The sequence below is a fragment of the Aythya fuligula genome, chromosome 1, assembly GCF_009819795.1.
Source record: "Aythya fuligula isolate bAytFul2 chromosome 1, bAytFul2.pri, whole genome shotgun sequence".
Lineage (NCBI taxonomy): Eukaryota > Metazoa > Chordata > Aves > Anseriformes > Anatidae > Aythya > Aythya fuligula.
This window is the reverse complement of record NC_045559.1, coordinates 61068233-61089727: the sequence shown is the minus strand read 5'-3', so window position 1 is coordinate 61089727 and position 21495 is coordinate 61068233. Positions and strand designations below refer to the sequence as shown.

At 44.8% G+C, this 21495-nt stretch overlaps 1 protein-coding gene across 1 annotated transcript in view; it reads right to left on the bottom strand.

Annotated features, from left to right (window-relative positions):
• Nucleotides 1-10474, bottom strand: part of DGKI (diacylglycerol kinase iota) — a 215584-nt gene extending 205110 nt beyond the window's left edge. Inside the window, exon 1 of the mRNA XM_032199161.1 lies at nt 10436-10474. The gene's annotated coding sequence lies outside the window, so the exon portion shown is untranslated. The remainder of the gene's footprint in view (nt 1-10435) is intronic.
• Between the last annotated feature and the right edge of the window lie 11021 nt (nt 10475-21495).

The window sequence follows — 21495 nt, the reverse complement described above, 5'->3', positions numbered from 1 at the left end:
GCAAATCAAGATTCACAAGGCCAAAAGAGACCATCCAAGCATCACCATGATACCTTGTATTCAAGCCACTGTTAGTCTACTCCAGTACTATTTGTCATGTATCAGCAGGGTCTGCTGAGCACTTCTCAGCATTTCTTCAATGAGTTATGAAGCCTGAAAAGCTGAAGAAAGCAACTGTTGCCTCCTTCCTTTTGCTATAGGATTGCAATGACTCAGAGAAGTCCAAAAGCTGTCTGTCTTTATATCCGGTTGCACTTGAAAGATGTACTACTTTGCAGCCACTGTAACATACTCTTCCACAGTAGAGCTTGAGAAACTCCAGTACTACAGATGGAAAGGGGGAAAGGAAGCAGCATCTTGATCAGAGATGCAGCAGCAGACTATAAAGCTCACACTGGCCATGGCAGACAGGAAAAAACCTGTTGGAGCAAGCTGAATAATTTAATCTTAACCTTGTAGAACGTGAAGCATGGTGTCTATGTAGCTGTGTGTTCTTTGTTCAGCGTACATGCACCACACAGATACATAAACCCACACAAAGCACCAGCGTATCGGCAGGAATCGGGAAAAAGCCAGAAGCATGCTGCAAGGCTGAAGACAGGGCAGCAAAGGCAAGCTACAGAATGCAAAGGGAGAAAGAGCAGCTCACAAAAACTAAAGAAATCCAGGAATTCAATTTCAGCAAAACCTGGCCAGGGACAACACAAGTACAATGAGAAATGACCTGCTTCAAAGCAAAATGTACTGCTCTGCAGAAGTGACAGTTGCTACTGTTGGCTACCTGCAGAGGTAAAATGAAGAATCGCTTAAGTTGCTCTCGGCTAATGGAAGGCCACCTGCAACCAAACATGCCGGCTGCATCGCTACAGCTACTAATTCCTTCTTCAATGTCTTCTTAAATTAGGCTGAAACCTGGAGGTGACTGCAGCACCAGCAGCTAAGGATCCTATGAGCATAAGCAGCTGGCAACACACTGGTACTGGATATACCTGAAGGCAACAGCATCAAAGGCATTTTTCTTTTGTTTCCTATCTAGACAGGTTTTTAACATGAGTCTCAGTGTCTCGACTTACAACTAACCTCAAAACTCATAATGAAACTTTATTCACATCACTGGCATTTCACTTGTTCCACAGGAGAGTCCATTGCCCTCTAGGGCATCATCTTGAAACCATAACTCAAGCTAACATCAGCAATTAATACCCAAGGACCTGGCCTTGCATGCACCTACACATGGCATTTCATTGCCTTCAGAGAACCTGCAGGATGCAGCGCTCCAGTTGGAATGAAACTCGATGTGTTTTCACAACAAAAGGATGTCCTCCTGGGATCATTCACTAATTGGATAAAAGCATAAGAACTACCCCATTACCATCCCTAGAGGAAACTCATTAGCAACCTAATGAAATAAAGTGATGACAGGAAGGTATTTTCTCATCATCTTTTAATGCTAACAGGCTTCAAAGCCATTTCACTTCCTCACCCTCTCCTATGGTGCCCAGAAACCCCACGGCACCTCTCAGGGCATCACAGACAGTCCCCTCTCCTGCATATTACACAGCATCAGGGAGCAGTTTCAGAGCACAGAGGGATTCTAAGTTGTCCAACTCATCATCTTTGATGAATCTGTGCAATTGAAGCTTAATCCCTGCCCCACTTGGAAAATGTTCCCCAGTGGGTCAAGTTTCCCAATGAGTCATACAGCTTAGAAGGCATATAATCTGCCTGTTAGGGGGTTCACTTTGTTTTTAAGGAAAGTCAAGCTCAGAAACATTAGAAAGAAATTACAAATATGAAACAAGCACTGCATACGCACAAGATTTTTTTTTTAAATAAGTGTTTATATTAAATGAGAATTTCATTTTCTCCTCCTGTAAACAGTGTCAGGTCATACTCCCAGACACTTGTGTATTGTAGATCTAAAGTATGTTTGGTTAGGACTGTACATATTAAACACATTTAGTAATGGAAAGGGAAAAATGAATTTTTAATCCATCTGAAGAAGATAAAACAAGGCAAGACAGGGTATTCACCTACTCCTTTCCCACTATATGCACCTACACCTCTCATACCCAGACAAACAACGCCCTCCAAGTCCATGAACATTCAAAGAGAGCCCACATCTTTCCACCAGGGGCTCTTACATACTGTCAAACAACCAAAGCCATCAATATTATTCATCTCTGCAGTGGATCTATAGCCTAGCTGAGGCTATAGGGCAGCCAGCGGCACCATTCCCTGATCCCAGTGAGTAAACTCATTGCTCACGGCATATTCCTCACTGGCAGCCAGAGAAAGTAACATCCTCCAGCTACTCGTACCCCATGTTTACCCACAAAGATATGCAGGAGGAGCAATGATGCAGAAAGTTAGTGTATGCCTCAATTAGACACCTCTATTCTCTGTAAATATGTGGCCATTTGTCTACGACAATGGGGATTAGTGTAATGTACTATGGAGGGCCAATGATCTGGAAAACCTTCTAGGAAGAACTGGGAACTGCTACCCCTCAAAGTGCAGACACACCAGATGATGAAAAGCAGTTTCCCATCGTGAACTGTAATTTTTGCAGAGAGATAAGCTTTCGAACAGCTGTTAATCAGAAGGGGAGCCTGGCAGTGCCATTCAGAACTCCACTTGCAGGGAAATCCAGGACTGAAAGGTTCAGGACCTCATTACCAAGACTTTTTCTAGAAAGAAAAAAAAGTTGCAATCCACCGTGTTTCCTCAAAAACACAGTACAGAAAGGATGGGAGAAGTATCAAGCTCAGTCCCAAAGCATCGACAGACCAAGCCCTACACCTACTTACTTTGCCAAGAGTGCTGTAATTGATGACCACTAGAACAAATAAACTCTTCCCCACCACCACCACCACCAGTCCTTATTTGCATTTAAGCAGAGCCATTTTATTACATTAGTTGGAGGTGCTAGGAAATTCAGAACAACCAGTTAGTGCCCTGTGGCAGCCTCGGGCTAGCGTAGCTCTTTAAAAATGAACTGTCCCACTTGCTCCATGCACAATAATTCAGAGGCAAAACCTGGGAATATGGTACTTGCTAAGAAGATCCAACCACAGTATTCATGCACAGATGTCCTCTACTGCTTCCCCAGAGTTCAGGTTTTCTCTGAATTTTGCAGTTTTAATCCTTCCTCCTTCCCCTAGAAGAGCGGCTTGCTGTCAGAGCTAGAGGGTTGAGGACTGGTTCCCAGCTTAGCACACAGACTCCACATGCCACCTTGAATACATGTAGGTCACTATCTTCCTTTGTCTCAGCTTTCCCCATCCATAAGTGGTAACACCTGCCTAACAAAGGTAGTGCAGAATTTGACTATTTGCAAATCCACTTTGAAAAACACTGTACAATGGACAAGCAGTAGATTTTCCACTTCAGGTAAGGATCTGACCAACAAACCAGATTTTTTCATGTTAAAAAAGCAAAGCATTGTTCCTTGACACTATGCTGTCTCCTACTCCATTCCCAGTTCTCATCTACAGACAGGGAGACTAAGGTCTGTTATAATTGAGACACAATTCTAGTGAAATTTAAGGTGAAATACCCCACTTCTCTTCCTAACCACAGTCATCCCAAGCCCAGTGTTATCCTCAGAGACACATTCAGGCACAGTCTGGATAGGGAAAGCTGTGCAGGATCATGGCCAACCTGTGGCATGTGACAGCCAGCACACACTAGATGAGGTGGTGTGGGTGTGAGGGCTGCACATATCTTAATCTTGATCGATGAATTCATTTAATAAGCAAAATGCAGATGGCACATTTCCAGGGAAGTTAGGGGAAGGCTTTATGAGTTGACTGGGTTTCTATCATCTTCCTTGCTGGCAGCATCAGATGGGTTGCACATGCATCAGGGATGGCCTTACCAGAAGCTCAGCACAGGAGAGCTGAGGGACTGCCACTACATGGGCCCCAGGGCAGCAACTGTACACACAAGCCAGCACACCTACACCAAGAGAAGCAGGAAAGAGAAATAGAAAGAATAGTATAAAGTGAAATGAGAGCTGAAACCAGAGAGACCTGGGGGCTTTAGATATGGCTACAGCTCTTTCAGACAGACCCAAGGCCTTAACCATGAGCAAACACCTTATTATTTTATGTTCATAAATACCTATTACCTCCACAGAAAGACACTTAAATAAAGGGAGAAAAACTGCACACAGTACACTGAATTAGTAATGTAACAGCAACCCTTCAGCTTATGTTCCTGCACATAGTCACAGAGCAGACAAAAAGAGAAGTCTCGGCCCACACAAAATTATTTACTAGAAAGTACAGGTGATATTCCCACATAAACACAACCTGTAAAACACACAGTGGAGTCCTCCATGTCCCTGTCCTGTCACACACCTTCCTTTGCCCTAAGGTTATGCACCATGACATCACCTTACCCACATAGCCAGCAAATACCCAGCACTAGCCCACACAGAGATGTCTATGGACACATACAAGCTTTTCCCAATGTACTCTTACACCTTTTTTTCATACACACCACATCCCCCACAAGTGCATAACTGAGTTAACACATCTCTTCCACTTACAAAGTGTTAATAAAAACTTAGGGTTTGGGAGTGTCGGGGAGAGAGAAAGGAGCTCCAGCTTTCTGCATCCCTTTTACTCCAAGGTGAGGCTCCTCGTAGTCAGTTCTGAAACTAAAAGTGGCCACAACACTGCAAGTATCCCTTACCCAATTTCTCCCCTCCTTCTTTAATATCTGGAGAATCCTTCAGCCGATTGCCAGTGTCTCATGTCCAGGCTGTGAAGCACAAGAGCACAGAAGAGTAGTGCATGTATGCATCACCTCCCCGATATCCCATCTATGTTGCCAAGTTGGCCAAACGAAAATCTGCCAAAAACCTGGAGAAGCTTCAATCAAATCATTTAGTCAGCCCCATGACCAGCCCTGGTAAGACCTGCCTACCTGCTCATTTCTTCCCAAGGAATGGCCAGAACAACAGTGCCTTTCCACCTCATCGAACTTGCGTGGCAGCTGATTCAGCATTTATTACCTGATAACATTTTCCATCTGCAGGAGTCCCAGGGCAATCTGAGACTACAGGTTTGTGCCAGTGCTACACAACAGCTTTGTCATGCGCTCGTAGAGGCTCCCCATTTCAAATCCCTTGTTTTTTTTTCTACTTGTGAGCACATACGTAATGCCACTGCAGCACACATACAGCTTTACTCAGAATTATCATTCACAGTGTGTCTTTTGCAAAGTACTGCTAACTTCATATAAAAAGGGAGAATGGAAGAGGCATGTTCTGACTTCAAAAAACTAGTCCTGTAACTTTGTGTGACCTTGAGACACTGATGGCCAGCCTTGCAGCCATCTCTCTAAGTCAGTAGGGAATTTTAAAGGTAAACCTGTTTTTCCCATGGTATTAGTCTTTGTTTCTCAACTACCCTAGCCTTTCTCCGCATTTGTTCCAGCACAACACAGGGCTTCCATTTCTTTCCTCAAAGCTTTATACATGAAAGCCAGCATTACAAAGGTTCCTTCATGTGCCTAAAAGTAAGAAGTGGTGTCCTTTGGGAGAAAATGATGAAGTGGGGATGGGTGTTTTGGGTGACAAAGTAAATTGAGTCACTGTTGTGCGAGTGGGTGGTACCAACCCTGTATAGTGCATACCCGAAACTCTAACAAAAGAACGGCATAAGCAGATCTTACAAGATTAGGCCAGAGAGCGAGCATTATTTTCTTGACATTTGATAGAAGATAAAAATACGTCCATCATCTTCATGCAGAACAACCTTGCTAATTTATAGAAATAGGACATATCAAGATGCAAGGAAACCTGAATATAAGAAATAAACAAAAATCAAAAGATCGGCGGTTTGTGTTGGATGTTTTCATTTTTACAAATGTCAGTCAGCTTTAATTATTTATAAGGCTTCACAGTACACTAGTAAATGCTGTCATATTTCATAAAATAATTAAGTTTTAGTAATAGGAGACACCTCTACCATCCTGTTCTCTATTTAACGTTTGCTGAGATGTGATGCGAGTCCTATGATCATCATCACATCTGTAAATAAATAAAGCAAAGCCCAAGGATGTTTCCTGTCCTTAAGTTTCTATTTTGGTCCAAGGATTCATCTGTAATCCCAGGTACTCGTGTTCTCTGTCTCATCCAAACACATCAGCAGTGATGAGGCCTGTTGAATTGGGGAACTTCCCAGGATTCCTCAGCCATGACTTTTCCCCTGCAAATGCAGGAACAAAACCCACTCTGATTATCATTCTGGCCCCTTTTTGCCAGAACTACCAGCCACATATTGCTGATGGTGTGGGCGGAGAGGTCAGCTTGGTTCTTGGTGTGTTTGCAGACCTACCCACTTAACACGGGAAGGCACCAAGCAACTTTTCATGGCTGGTCAGAGAAGCACCAGGTGTGGAAGCTCAACCCACCCATTTCAAACAGAGACACCTCTGAGCGGATCTGGGCTCCAACGGGCATGGCAAGATAAGAAAACCACCACCTCTGTCCACTTCCATTACTAAAAGTGAAACTCAGCATCTCCAGCTCAGGCGAACAACCTGAGCCAAACAAGCACACCACCAGCCTGCTGCCTACCAGCAGTGGGCCGTTCCAAGGGTCTCCTAACAGCCCCAGTTTTGGGGAATCCAAGCCACATACAAGTAAGAATCCTAAAGTCTGCCATGCACAACATCAGGCAGCATTCCTCCACTTCGTCAAAGTGAAATTACATTGCTCTAGACAAACTATCCCCTAGTGACAAATGGTTGCCAAACGCCACTTGAGCTCTCACAAGAGGGCCATTAAAACTTCAGACTTACTTTTTTTTCCTTCCCAAGGCCGCTAACCAAGATTCCCTGGATTTCTAGATAATAATTATTAAGAAATTAAAAACCATTTGCATTATTGATGGTTTGAGTTATTTTTTTGCTTAGGTTTTGTTGTTGTTGCCGCTGTTTGCGTTTTGGATATTTTACCATTTCTTTAAGCTTAAACAATTAAAATAACATGATTATTTTTCAGATGAATCTGCAAACACCTGCAGGAAATCTGCAGGGTGGAGCTTTATTGCCCAGGCTTTCTGTAGCAATAGCCTTTTATTGCACAAATATTCTTATTGAGCTTATCTTTGGTAATAGCTTCATTTATTGTAATTTCAAAAAATATTTGGAAGAAAGTTCATTTATACTTTAGCTAAAAGAGACTGTAGAGTTCTTCACAGCACCCCGCAGTGACAAAAATAACGATAAAAATTTAAAGGGAAGAAAATTTTGCCTATTGCTCATGTCACAACACCTAGTACATATCAGCCAGACCTAGCAATAGAGGAGGTAAATACAACTCCAAGAACCAGTCAATCTGCTGAGAGCATTTCTCTTTAGCAGGGATACATATTTGATTCATTTTTTTTCCCCCCTTCTCTCCAGTTGCCAATTTCTTTGCAGTGAATTTGAGTTCTATCAGTTTATGAGAAAAACATATTTTTCACTCTGAGCCCATGGTTCAGATTTGTAAGCAGGAAAGCCAGAGTCTTTAAGATGCTTAATTCCATATCTGTAGGGTAAAAATTAGCCCTAGAAATGGCTGTTTATCTGCTGGCATTCCAAAGTTCACATGCAGCTCCTACATAGTCTGTCCTCATTTAAGTGCACGAGGATGAAAAAGGCGACCATTTCTCTGAGTTTCCATTTGGATTGCACAGAGACCAGCTCTGCAAGATGCCCCTCACCAAGGAGGGGACACCCTGGGTTTCAGACTGTCTCCCTGCTCCCTACCCAGCCCCACAATGGGACAAGCAGTAACCTCCAGCTGTGGGCTGAGCTGTGGCAGCACCGCTGCTCACGGCGTGGTGTATCGGGAAGGGCAGGCACCCCGTCTGCAAATTAAGATCCGCTTAAGTAATGTGTGTTGGCAACACATAGACACGCACACAAACAGGCACGCTTTAAAGCCATTAACTCACGCACAAGCACAGATAAGTGGCGTATCCCCACTGCGTATGTATACATAATTATATCACATTACTGGAAAGAAAACAGCAAGCAGACATCTATTCTTAAAGGAATTAAGAGTGTTTGGTGCAGGGAAAAAAGCTTTGGGAGCATGAGATGTAAGGTGCTATGTGATGGCTGGGAACACAGCGAGGTCAATGGGGCTTGGGAGCTCCCTATGCAACATACCTGTAGTATTTACAGGAACTTTTTCCTTTAAATCAGAAAAACTTATGGCATGATATGGGGGAGGTGCATGCCTAATACATGTATTTACCACACAAATCCACTACATATTTGCCACAGCCATTTCTGTATTGTAAGCTACCGGCCATGCCAGTGCAAAATGCTGTTTTCTGAACCCTGTTGCTCAGATTTTTGTACACTTCTGGAGGCATCAACATGTTATGCATATGCAATAAAAGCTATGTCATTAGTTAAATAGTTATGTATTACAATAAAATTCTTGCTTTTTAGCAACAAAAATAAGGAAAAAAAGGATAATACTTTCAGCTAAATTCAGGTAAATCATGTTTGCATGATAGGGAGTGATTAACATAGAACTGGTACGGAAAATGTGTTTTTTCCCCAACTTTCCTTTTTTTCCCCCTTGTAGAAATACCTTGACCTCTCTTTCAGCCACATATTTCATTTCTTCCGTTGTCAACAACAGAATTGTTACGTGCATTTGCAGATATCTGTATTATTTAAAGCAAGTTCTAATTATGTTTTTTGCTGTTGTTGTTTTTTCTGCTCATATAAATAAAGATATATGGGTGTTTGTCAATGTAACATACGTATGGAGAATCCTATATGAGCTGTTTGAAAGGCACTACAAAGCCTTGAATAGCTTCCATTGTACTAGTGGATAAGGGAGCCCAAGTACCACCAACATAAATAGATTTAAAAATATATATATGTCATTTACATTTACAAATGTATTTCAACACCATAATTTATAGGGATAATGGTAGCAATTTGAGGAGGCTGGGGGTTGCAGGGTGTGGAGAGCTCAGCAGAGGTCCTTTATGAAAGTCTTCTGTTCTTCTATCTACTCCGATCATTCCCATGGATAAATGAGCGCACACACATAATTTGTAGAAAACCAGTTCCAGAGGAAAAAGTGTGGAAATCTAAGGATACAAAGAAAAAGTACTTTCTAGCACGTAGTCTAAGTCAAACTGCATGAGTAATGTGCATCAAGAGGCACTTAGGAAAAGACTTTCTTATCTAAAGGTTCAGGAATTGTCATACACCTGCCTAGCTGGAGGAGGAGAAAAGCAGGAGGAAGAAGAAATAAACCCTGCATTTCTCCTAACATTTATTATAAAACCCTTACAAATATACACCATGCAGAAAACCTGAATACCCATGGCTGTAGCACACTTCTAGATAGTCTAGAGAGCAGGGTACTACAGATTTTAATATCCCCCACCTCTCCTCAGAAGGGGAAGATGCCCAAACTAACGAAATAAAAATGAAAACGTACAGCCTGAGTAGAAGTATCTCCAAAAACATGTGTTACAAACCCCATGACTTCTCTGCTAAGATGATACCCATTAGCAAACCTGCCTCGTTAACCATTACTTCAGTAGCCCACCTACAGAATCTGCCTTTACCAGCAATAGGCAACATGCTGCTAAGCGGTCTGTGCTAGAGAAACTAGCAGGATAGGGGTGCAAAAGTACCAAGAGGTTACTGGTGTAACGTAATGCCCTTTAGGTGTTCATTAAGTTTCTCCTTTTCATATCACTCACCCTACTGAATCCTGGATGTATCACCCCAAACTTTACACTCACCACTGAGACCATCACCCTTACGAGGAGGTCTCCCTGCATAGATGATTATATAAAACTTCAGCTCTGAAGAGTGTTTAATTACATCATTCTTAAGCCCTACCACATGCAGGGACTCAAACCATTACTAAGCTATCTCAGATTAAAGCTGACAGCATGAAAAAAAAAAAAGTAACTCCGTGTCAGAGGAGATTCTTCTCTTGCCTACCTAAGCCTAGAAGCCCTCTTTCGCTGCGGAGAGGGAACGAGGAGCAGCTCAGTGCTTCCTATCCTCTCGGCTAAGAGCGCTCATCCCTAGCACGCTCCAGCACCGGTAGCTGATGGCGTGCTGCCTCTGCAGCCAGAATTAGGTAAGACCGAAGAACTTTTTTTGCATGAAGCATCTCAGACGGCGGTGCCTGGCTGTCAGCAGCTGCTGACCGCGAGCAGATCGCCGGCGGTAGGAGCAGAGCGGCCAAACCCCCACCGCCCACATCCCCACACAGGTGCGTTCCCAGGAGGAAGGAGCCGGTGTGCTCGGCACGGCGGGCACGGGATGGAGGCAGAGCGGCAAAAACGCAGGACCCTGGTTATGAAAGCAGCGCCCTGCCCGTGCTCCGGCACACCGCACGGGGGACAGCGGGGGGCAGCAGGGCACGGGCACCGGCACCCACCTGTAGGACACCTGCTTCCTGAAGGTGAGGCTCCGCAGCTTCTCCTCCAGCGACTCCTCGCCCAGCCCCGGCTCCTCCGGGACCCCCGCGGCTCCCACCGCTTCCCCGCCGCCCTCGGCCCCCCGGCAGCCGCCCGCCGCCCCCGGCTCCTCGCCGCCGGCCGCGGCGGGGGGATTCATTGCGGCGGGGGGCCGCGAAGGAGGACGAGGAAGAGGAGGAGGAGGAAGAGGAGGGTGGGGGGGGGGCGGCCGGGGGGCGGCGGGCGGCGGCTGCAGGCGCTGGGGCGCGGCGGGGGCCGGGGGGGGCGCCGGCGCTGCCGGGGCCCCGGGGCGCGCTGCGAGCCGCGGCGGCTGCAAATGGCAGCGCGGGCGCGCAGCATCCATCGGCGGCCGCACCGCAGCGGGGCATTGTGGGAAACTCCCGGCCGGGGCACGCCCCCCCGGGGCACGCCCCCGCCGCCGGCCGCCAATCGGAGCGCGGGGAGCCGCGGGCGGGACACGCCCCGCCACGCCCGGACACGCCCCCGCGGGATCGGGGACCGGGAGCGCGGCGGCCGCTTTGGGGGGGGGCTTAATAATTAAAAAAATTGTTTTATTTTATTTTATTTTATTTTATTTTATTTTATTTTATTTTATTTTATTTTATTTTATTTTATTTTATTTTATTTTATTTTATTTTATTTTATATTCCATTTTATTTTATTCCACTTTATTTTCTTTTTCCTTTTTCTTCCTTTTTCTTTTTTTCCTTTTTCTTCCTTTTTATTTTTTTTTTCTTTTTCCTTTTTTTTCCTTCCCCTTTTTCTTTCCCTTTTTTCTTTTCCTTTTTTTCTTCTCTTTCATTTTACTTTTCTTCATTTTCTTGTTCTACATTATTTTCTTTTTCTTTTTTCCTTCTTTTTTTCTTTTTTTTCCTTTTTCTTCCCTTTTCTTCTTTTTCTTTTTCCTTTTTTTCCTTCCCCTTTTTCTTTCCCTTTTTTCTTTCCCTTCTTTTCCGTTTCTTTTATTTTTTTTTTCTTTTTTCTCTTTTCCTTTTTATCTTTTCCTTTTTTTCTCTCTTTCATTTTCTTTTTCTTCATTTTCTTTTTCCTCATTATTTTCTTTTTCTTCTTCTTTTTTTTTTTTTTTTTTTTTTCTGGGAATCTGCCTTTACATGCTCACAGCCCAAACAGCCAGCCCCACAGAGCAGGGTACTGTTTCCGTCACAAACCTCATAGTGTCTAATAGTAAAATGACTTGTCCTCCCACCACATTAGCCCCCTAGCCCACTGGGGGAAATGAAGAAAAACTTTGGAGGTGGGTCCTGTTTAAGCACATGATCTAGCATTGGGAATGAGACTAAAAAAGAATGGAAAAGATCAAGGTCTGGGGCTATACAAAAATTGTAGCACAAATTATGCTTTAAGTGCTTTATCTTCTGCATCCAAAACCCATCCAAGGCAAAGTGATAGAAAGCATGGCAAGCTGAAAGAATAAATAAATAAATAAAAGAGGAGAAAACTGAACATCACTGCTCTCCTGAGAAGGCAAGCCCTACAGGAAAAGATTTCATACATTTTCATGAATTTCCATTCCCCTCCCTCTTTGTGATACTTTGTGATACTGCACCAGCACAGCCCGTGACAAAGCCCAAAGGCACACAGGAAAGCAGCATTTACGTGCTGCCATAGGCACCAGAGTTACACCAGATGTTGCAACACCTTGGGTGTAAGTGAGCCAGCGTTAAGCCAGTCAGTTGGCTCTTTAAACCTGAGCTTTGCTCCTCCTCCAAGCCTATTTAAAGTTTCAGCTTATCCATACTTAGCACACATCATGTGTACATCACTTGCTTCGACTTCAGTAATGACAGGCTCCCCGAGCTGTCCAACCAATGTTTTCCCATCCCCTGTTGGCAGGAGAGAAGGGTGATGAAAAGTATCTCTCTTTGCTACACTTCGAGCATTTTAAAAGTTTAGCCAACCTTCAAAATTATATTCCATCCATATGCACGAAGGATCTATGTGCACACGCTTCCTCCAATCTGTACGTACATTTCCTCCCGCAAACATCAGACTACTTTTAGTTACTAATGAAGCACATGGAAGAAAGCACAGTTAAACAATGTAAAACATGGCTTCGGAGAAACACAACTAAAGCTGTTGTGCAGAGCTGTTAAATTACGGTCCAGATCCTGCTCTCAGCTGCGTACAGAGATCTGCAGGGCAGCAGGAGCTCTGCTGGAAGCTTCCCTGCCTCTTCCATGGGACCTCAGAAAGCCTCCAGATGAACTTGCAGGGAAGCTAACAGCCAGTAGTGCTAGTGAAAGCATCCACTTTAAGAGCATGTGGCCACCCTTTTCACAGAAAGAAGCTACAACATTTTGGGATGGAACCAGAGATCTTTTCAGACCTACCCCAAAATCCAGCTTCAGGGACGTGAAGCATTGCTATAAGCCCTGCTCCAGTCACTTAAAGCGCCTTTGAGCCTTTGGTGTTGTTGAGAGCCATATGTGCTGTTGCTCTGGAAAGATGCCAGTGGCTTGTGCAAAAACACTTTGGTTCCACGCGAATTTTGCACTTGGAGAGCAGAACAGTGTTCCCCATCTCACAGCCCTGCTCCTCTTAGCCCTCGCTCCATGGGAGAGCAGCTCCGTGGGCTGTGCCCCTGCAAACTGCTCCTGTTGCCCCCAAGCACTGGTGCAAAGCCCAAGAGCAAATGAGTTTCCAAACCCTCCTTCAGCCTGCATCCATACCAGTGAGCCACATGCTCCTTTCCCAGCAAAAAACATATTGTGGCTCCTGCTCATTGGTAGCACCCACCGTGTGCTGGGATTACCTGCTTTGCCTCTGACTGCTGCGATTTGCATGACTCATTTGCAACGTGAAGTCATAAAGCAACTTCCTATACCTTTTGCTGAATGTGAGCGATTGTGAGCGAACCCGAGGCTGGAGAAGGAAAGCCCTGCTCACACAGCCACACCTGCGGCACAGCTGGCAACTGTGGGGGTTTTAGGCAGGCAACGACAGCAAAAACTTCCTCAAATTCACTTGTAGGTGTGCCTGCAGACCTACTGCTGCACCAGGGGGGAAAGAGGAGCACAGAGATAGATTTCCAGCAGGTTTTGGCAATATCTGGGAGCACTGTGCTGGCAAAAGCCTGAACTCCCACAGCAGGTATCTCCTTCCTCGAGCTGGCTCAGTGGCGGGGCCCCCTGCTCATCAGGGGAGCTGGTGAACTTTGGTGTGTAGCAGGCACTTCTCTTGGGGGGATCTTACAGCAGGTGGATGGAGGAATGGAGCAGGAAATGCTGAGGAAGGAGGGAATTCAGCCTTTTGGAGTCAAGCCAGGAGAAGGAGGTTTATTCCGTCATTCATGTGCCTGCTAAAGCCTGTCCTGAACACCCCAGTGTGCACAGGCTGATGAGTTTTATTCAGAAGGGAAAGGACTGAAAATCTAATTCCTAAGAGTAAATAGGTGAAAATATGAAGAAAAATAAAAAGGGAGGGGGAAGAAAGGGGTGAGATAACCTTACATGGTTGGTGTGCCAGGCTGGCCGGGGAGGAGTCTACTAGGAAGGCCCATACTCCTTAGGGTCATACCAAATTCACCCTCAATATAACACAAATAACAACCCCTCACTTGGGGTCAGTGCTTGAGGTTTAGGCACTGCTTATTCTGCAGGGACTGACAGTGGCTGAGGTGACACATGGAGATCTGCCCTCGCCTCCTCAGCTTCTCCTGCTGGGCAGAGCAACCTCACCAGGCAGTTTGCATCTGGTGAGCTTCGTTTTTGTTTGTTTGTTTGTTTGTTTGTTTGTTTTAACCAAATTTCAGCTATTTTGCAGCATTGCTGCTCCCCTTCCTCCACGCCTGCTGCCACAGCTAGAAGCAGGCCCTGGCTCCTGTTGCTGAGGTGCTCCGTGGCAGTGACAAGGGCCTGCTCCTGGCTTGGAAGCACCTCGGTGCTGCACCTCACAACCTCCACAGATCAAGCCCAGGAATTCACCAAAACAGCTTAACAGGGGGGTAACCAGAACCTCAGCACCACTTTGACCAAAGGGAGACAACCCAGCAGCCGTGGATTTGCTCTGCAATATTTTTTTTTTGTCAGTTGTGTCACAGCAAAGATAAGGGCCAGGCCATGCATCTTCCTCCTTACTGGAGGTACTCAGAAAAGATAACTTTATAGTAATATCTACAGCTCTTGCAAATACAACTTCAGATTAACTCAATTATGAAAAGTTAAACAAGTCATTCCTTATAACATGGCTCCTGTGTGGAGTGCTCAAAGCCCTTGTGAGACAGCACCAAGAAAATGAGAAGTCAAATCATCCGCTTCAACTTTTTGAAGCCCAGATCAGAGGGAGACAGGGCACACAAGCATTATTCACTCTACGTGAAGCAAAATATGATCTTGTTTTTAATTACTAATTCCACCAGATCTCCTTTCTTTGGTTTATCTTTATGTAGAGGAGAAAGCCATTATCCCCCTTTCATAGACCACGAAACTGAAGCCCAGAGAAGAGTCCGCCAAGTTCCCCGCACACCATGGGCAGGGCTAGTCCCAGGAGCTCCTTTCCTCAGTCCCTGCCCTTGCTCTCTACATGACTGCCGCAGAATAATTTCCTTTATGGCAAAGGTGTAGGCTTTTCCTCACTGCTTTTAAATTCCCATCTAATGGGGTCTATTTTTCTAAAAAGCCCCAAGCAAACAAACAAGGAAAGAGAGCACTGCTAATGCATCCACCACAAAATATCTGCAGGGCTGAAGTCCGTGTGATTATAAAACAGGCATGAGGCTTGTACAAGAGCAAAAGATGGAGATTCGCTACCCAAACCATGCTGGGATGGGCATGTGCAAGCTGCACTGCATCCTTCCTCCTGCTTCACAGAGGGAATGAGCCTGAGGAAGAGTGTCAGTGCCCTGAATCCAAGCAGAAGCAGGCTTTCCAGGGAACAGCACGTACCGAGGGGTGAGAGGTAGCGAGCACGACAGCTCATCACCCAGTGTTTCTCCACTGGATGCGTGGGTTTCTTTTTTAATCACAGGCTCCCTACGGCTTCGCCTGCTGTATGGTGCTGTAAGGGTGATGCTGAGACCCGGTGAGGTTTTTAACCCATTGTTAATCCCCCACTGGTGTTTGGTGTTCTCGGAGGAACTGAGCTCAGATAAAATGAGGCTGAGGGTGACTTCCACAAGCAGTCACGGTCTAACAATTTCCCTGTAAAAATGTTTTGCGAGGCTCGATGCTGCTAACAAGTGCCCCGGATCGATAGCTCTGGCCTGTGAAATTATCTGCTCAGAAAGCAAGGGGCATCCAGCAACAGAGAGACAGCGGCTGCAGTGCTCTCTGAAACAATGAGAGCAGAGAAAAGGAGCGGGATGCAGATCTGGAAGGGCAAAGCAAAGCCCCTCTCTCCCCACATCTTTCATGACAGAACCAGGCTCCACCTTGAAGACTGTTCCCGTACAGCACTGCACAAAGACAGAGTGTGAGATGGGGCAGACCAAGAGGACAGGGCAGACAAAACGATGCCTCTCGCTCCAATCTCCTTCTCTTCTGATATGAAGTGGTGGTGCCCAGCAAAGGCAGTCCTTGGGTTAAAGCACCGGTGTATGGATTAGGAGAGAAGAGCTATTTTTTGCTTCACTGCAGATTTCTTGTGCTACCTTAACCTCTCTGGCCCCAAATCAAGGCATTTCTGAAAATCTGCATCAGACACAAATTCAGTGCGGGCCAGGGTGTTCCCGTGTTCATGGTACACTGCCTGCCGCAGCCTCTACACGAGATGCTTTAAGAGGCCTCAAAAAGGAGGCACCAAACCCATTTGTCATGCTCCCATGGTCGGTTCAGCAAAATTGGAACCGTTATTTCCATCGCTGGCATTTTCTGCAGAGGATGAGCTCTGTGTTGCCATTTTAGAGATGCATGCTATTGGTACACGAGGTCCATTTCCTAGTAGAAAACTGGCAGAGCACAGACGACCACACCATTTGTGAGAGCAGCTCTGCAAATGGTGATAGTCACATCTGCACTAGGCCATCCACTGCCAAGTTGTCCCCATTGCCAGAGGGAAGGGAAGGGAAGGGAAGGGAAGGGAAGGGAAGGGAAGGGAAGGGAAGGGAAGGGAAGGGAAGGGAAGGGAAGGGAAGGGAAGGGAAGGGAAGGGAAGGGAAGGGAAGGGAAGGGAAGGGAAGGGAAGGGAAGGGAAGGGAAGGGAAGGGAAGGGAAGGGAAGGGAAGGGAAGGGAAGGGAAGGGAAGGGAAGCTTCAGCAGAAACCCCACTGCTGCTTTTGCCCTTCTGTGTAGTACTGAGCTTCTGGGTGGCTGCACCATGCTCGGCACCGCGCTTGGGAAAGCCAGGAGGCCGGACCTTTTCCAGCCAGCAGGAAAGCAAACAGGTGATACTTGCTTTTTCTACAGAAAATATTTATTTGCAAGAAATGAAGAGCATAACATACTTAACTACATACATGTTCAGGCTACAAAAGCAGGTAGTCTGTTCTCTTGTAGAACTAAGCCGACAATTTAAAAGGAAAAGAAAAAAAACAACAAAACAAACAAACAGCAATTTCTTTACACCCAATGGACATGTTTGCAGTGTGAAAAATCAGGTGGGCACACATCCAGATGACAGTGCTTGTACAAAAATAGAGAGGCCACTGAGCACACATACACAGAGTTAAACAGGCTGTTGGAAAAGAACAGGGATATCTGCAGTCAGAAGAGGCTCCAACGCAGTTTACCAAGGATTTTGGGTGGTGGGGGTGCTTTTGTATTCCTATCACTGTCTTTTTTTTTCAAAATAGATTTAAGTTGTTTGTACAAACCCATACTGTGTTCACGTGTACAGAGGGAAAGGGAAAGATCAGCTGAAACTTTTTAGGGGTGTTACACGCAGAATGACTCAGAGTCACACGGTATTGTTTTTCATGGCCCCAGGCAATGGTTTTTTACCTTCAAGAGGGTAACATCAGGTAACTTGCCCTGTGGAAGGCACAGCAAAATCTCAGCGGAGACTGATGTACTCACAACATGGACACACCAGCCCCAGAGATCAACTCTCCCTCTTCCCTGAACCTCTGGTCCTCCTGGGCCATTTTTTGGCTAACTTACAGCTTAGAGAAGAAAGCATTCGAAAGCAGAGTTCTACACAACAAAAATGACACCCGAAGACTAGATACAATTTTTTTTTTTTTTTTTTGTACCACGCCAGAGCTGTCCTACAGACAGGCCAGTCTGTGCACACACACAAAAGGGCAGCACAAGTTTCAGCTGACATTTGCTAACAAGACAGACATCAGACAGCAGTGCACAGATGGATTTACGAGTGCTTGTTGGTGAGGAATGTGAGCTGGTCTCAGTCTTGGAAAGAAACACCCGGGGTTACTGTTGCACCAAGTGGAATGTGCCCGCGGCGTTCAGGTAAACACCTTCATTTAGGGACACTTACTGCATTAGGAAACAACTCTGCATTTGCGTGGTTTTTTGTTTTTATTTTTAACTGCTTACCATGCACAGACACAAGCACTCACGCTCATCCCTGCTGACAGTGCAAACAAAGACAGCGAGATGCCATTACTTCAACACCAGTGAATTCAGATCTGATGGGGCAAAGTCAGGCATAAGCACAGTTCTATTAAAAAAAATCGGCCACTGCCTCTGCTTCCCCCTCTACCTCTTCCACTCCCTAAATTACAGGATGCTGAAGTGCAGAAAGATTTTTACCTGCAGGTTGGAAGGGAAAATGGCATTCAATACAGAGGTCAGATAAGCATTCATTTTACCTAAAAAGTACTGCACAGTGTTGAAGAGCAAGGGGAAAAGTAAAGATTAAACAAGGGGGGAGCTAATGTAAAAGACTGTCATTGCTGCTTTAAGGAATTAAGAACTAGGAAGTTTCCCTGGGATGTCAGGAGTCCTTTCATCTGCCATTTCTTTCATCTTTTCTGCAAGACAAGTTTACAAATCCAGCTTTCCCATGTTTCATTCTCACCTATATGGTTTTATCTCTTGGGGAAAAGTACAGAGATGGGCTTTAGGGCAGAGCAGGGACTGCTGGCAATAGCTTAAAATAATATACAAACTCCATTTCAGCATTACAAATGAGTTTTCTGAGACATACTCTTCTACGAAGGAAGTCAGTTCAGGTGTATACGCTGGTAAAGCAGAAAAGGCTCGACATGATAATTGCAAAAACAAATGGCAATCCCCCTCTCAGCCCCGTAGTTGGATGGTGATCCCCTAAGCATCCTGGCCCGTTGACTGAATCCTTACCTCTCATTTATAAAGACCTTGACATCTAAATCAGTTCTCACACCTTTGCAGTCCCTAGTTGTTTATCCTTAACACCGCAGCACAAAGCAGCCACATCACAGCACCAGGCTACTTATATAGGCTACTACAACTTTTGTAGCTACAAAGGACTGACCTACCATTTCACCTTCAGAATACAAAATGTTCCCTATCTAATTAGCGACTTGAGAAAGAAATATTTTAGTCACTAAGAGTATAAAAATACTCCGTATGCTTCTGTTCTTAGCTGCATAGGCTTTGTACGACGGCCTCTTAGCATTAGCTAGAATCTGGAGCCCAAATACTCAGTGGAAATCCCTCCCAACATAGCAATTAGTATCATTCATTTACTTGACCCACATTCTAAATGCGTCTAGACAGAATTCACCGCCGATAGTTTGGGGGGATGGGGTGGAGAGGTAGGGATTTTTAGCTGAGGAAAAAAAAAATAGAAATTTTGGGATTCTACATTAAAGAAATCAAGAATAAGCTTGTATTGAAATACACTTTTACAGAGCAATATCAAAGAGGTTCCCTGCCAGTATGGACCTGCAGCCTCTGAAATTGGTAAGTGAGAAGCATGCTGCGCTGCATCAGCTGGGAGCTGGCCGAAGAACCTCAGCCTAATCCACTACTGGTTAGTGTTGCTGGAAAACATTGAATGGTATGGATGAAATAAGAGAAATGCAGCAAAGAATTATAAATAGCCTTAAAAAAAAAGAAAAAGAAAAAAGAGCAAAAACCAAACAAAAAACAAAACACCAACACCAACATTATCTACACACTGGTAACAAGGTTAGAACTGTCACTTGCTCTGTGCTTGACACTTCTTAAATATATATATATAAAAAATAATGCCCTACATTCCATTGTAGCTTATCTCTCTAGAAGCAAAGACCTGACAGATCTAGACATGCTTTAAAGCTATGGGCCAAAAGCTAAGATTACTTGTGTGAAATCACACTGCCAAGCTGCATAGAGTTATGGCTAAAGACTCTGAGGATCGCTTAGGTCTTCTAGTCGAAGTGGAAATTGGGCAGCACGCGAAGTCTCTGCCTGCCCTGTCCACAGACACATTGTTGTGCAGCACTGAGCCACCGGCCGCTGCAGAAGGCATACTGGCAGAAGGCAAAGACCTCACGTAATATTGCTGAGCTAACGATAAGCACTTACACCAGCATCGTTACTCCGGCGACAGCAGGTCCTTGTCACAAAGCAGCCTACGGATGGGTGATGGCAGGAGAAACTTTGGCCCCTACTACCTCCAAGAGAAACCTGCTCTATTAAGACCCCTGAAGAAAAAATTATCACAAACATACCAAAGTCAAGCAAAGGATTTCCTTATTCTAAAGAAGTAGTATTTCATGATAATAAATCCACAAATAATGTGTGTGCTAGCTCAAGAGATTCCCAAGAGTACCAAAAAATCATTTAAAGGATGGGATGAGTTAAGATTATAGAAGTAGATTATTAAACAGTTACAAGAAAATTGATATTGCCATACTGGTTTGGATGAATCAGTTCAGTGGTGTGACCCAAATCGTGGCCAATTTAAAATGCTTCAGATGAAAACATGACTATCTCCCAATCAGATTTGTACCAATAGGTCCAAATTAAGCAAACAAAGGCAAAGCTCCACTGGTGACTACTGCAGTAGCTTTCAGAGAAGAAGGGGTTATTTGGGTATTGCAAAACTGTCTGTCCTTAAAGTATTGGGAAATAATTCAATTTTGTCTTTAAGACAGTGAAGTCAGCAGTATCTGCAATGAAAGGCGATCATTTAGCTGGCAGTGGGCATGAGCTCAGGCAGCTTGGCCTCCTCTTTATGCACAGTGCAAGCCGCAGCACAATTAACAGCAGTGTTGTGCTTGACAGCTTGGTGCTTCTTTTGCAGAAGACTTAAGCATTCAGTTTCATCCAGACAAACCATGGGTGCTCTGAAAAAAAATAGTAATAAAAAGACCATTTAAGGGATTTTCTAAGCTGTGACCTTGCCCACTTACATGGGCCAGCCATATTATAGTGGAAGGGTCAGTCCTGGCTTTCTCCTGTCACTTTGCTGACCTCATGTGGCTAAACTATGCAGCCATCCCTTGTGTCACCTTCAGTGGCACCCACCAGTGTCCATTATTTATGTGAAGCCATTGCTCCAAAAAAACATCCAAACACCATTGGTAGATGCTGGAATAATACAGAGGACCCAACAGGATCACTGTGAAGAGAAAGAAGCTTTAGGGAGGACACTGAGCCATGATGAGCGGGGAACTCTTGCAAAATAGACTACAGTGGCATCCTTCTCTCATTTCCACCAAAGGTAAAATAATAAAAAGGCACTTGCATAGATGAATTGGGCATAAACTAGAAAGAGTGTCTGCACACCAAAACTCACCATTAGCTCACGGAATCAGGCACACGTTTCACAATCACTAATGTGAAACACCTTTTTAAAATGGCACAGTGGGGGTTGATCCAAAGCCCACTGTAATCCACCAGATTCTTTCCACTCCCTTCACTGAGCTTTGAGTCAGGCCTAAAGGCAGGCAGCAAACGGGATATCAAAGGGAAAAGGTCTAAAGAGAATGAAGAACAAGGAAGGAGCAGGTATGGCAGCTGCTGTAATAAAATACAAATCCAATATTTTACAAAATAGAATACTTGCAGGAAATATCTACTGTACATAGTAAAAAATTACTTGTAAGGCTAGGTTAGTTTTTCCCTTATTTATCACAAGAAAAAAAAAAAAAAAGCTACATTTTTTTGTGTGTGTTTTTGTTGTTTTTCTTTTT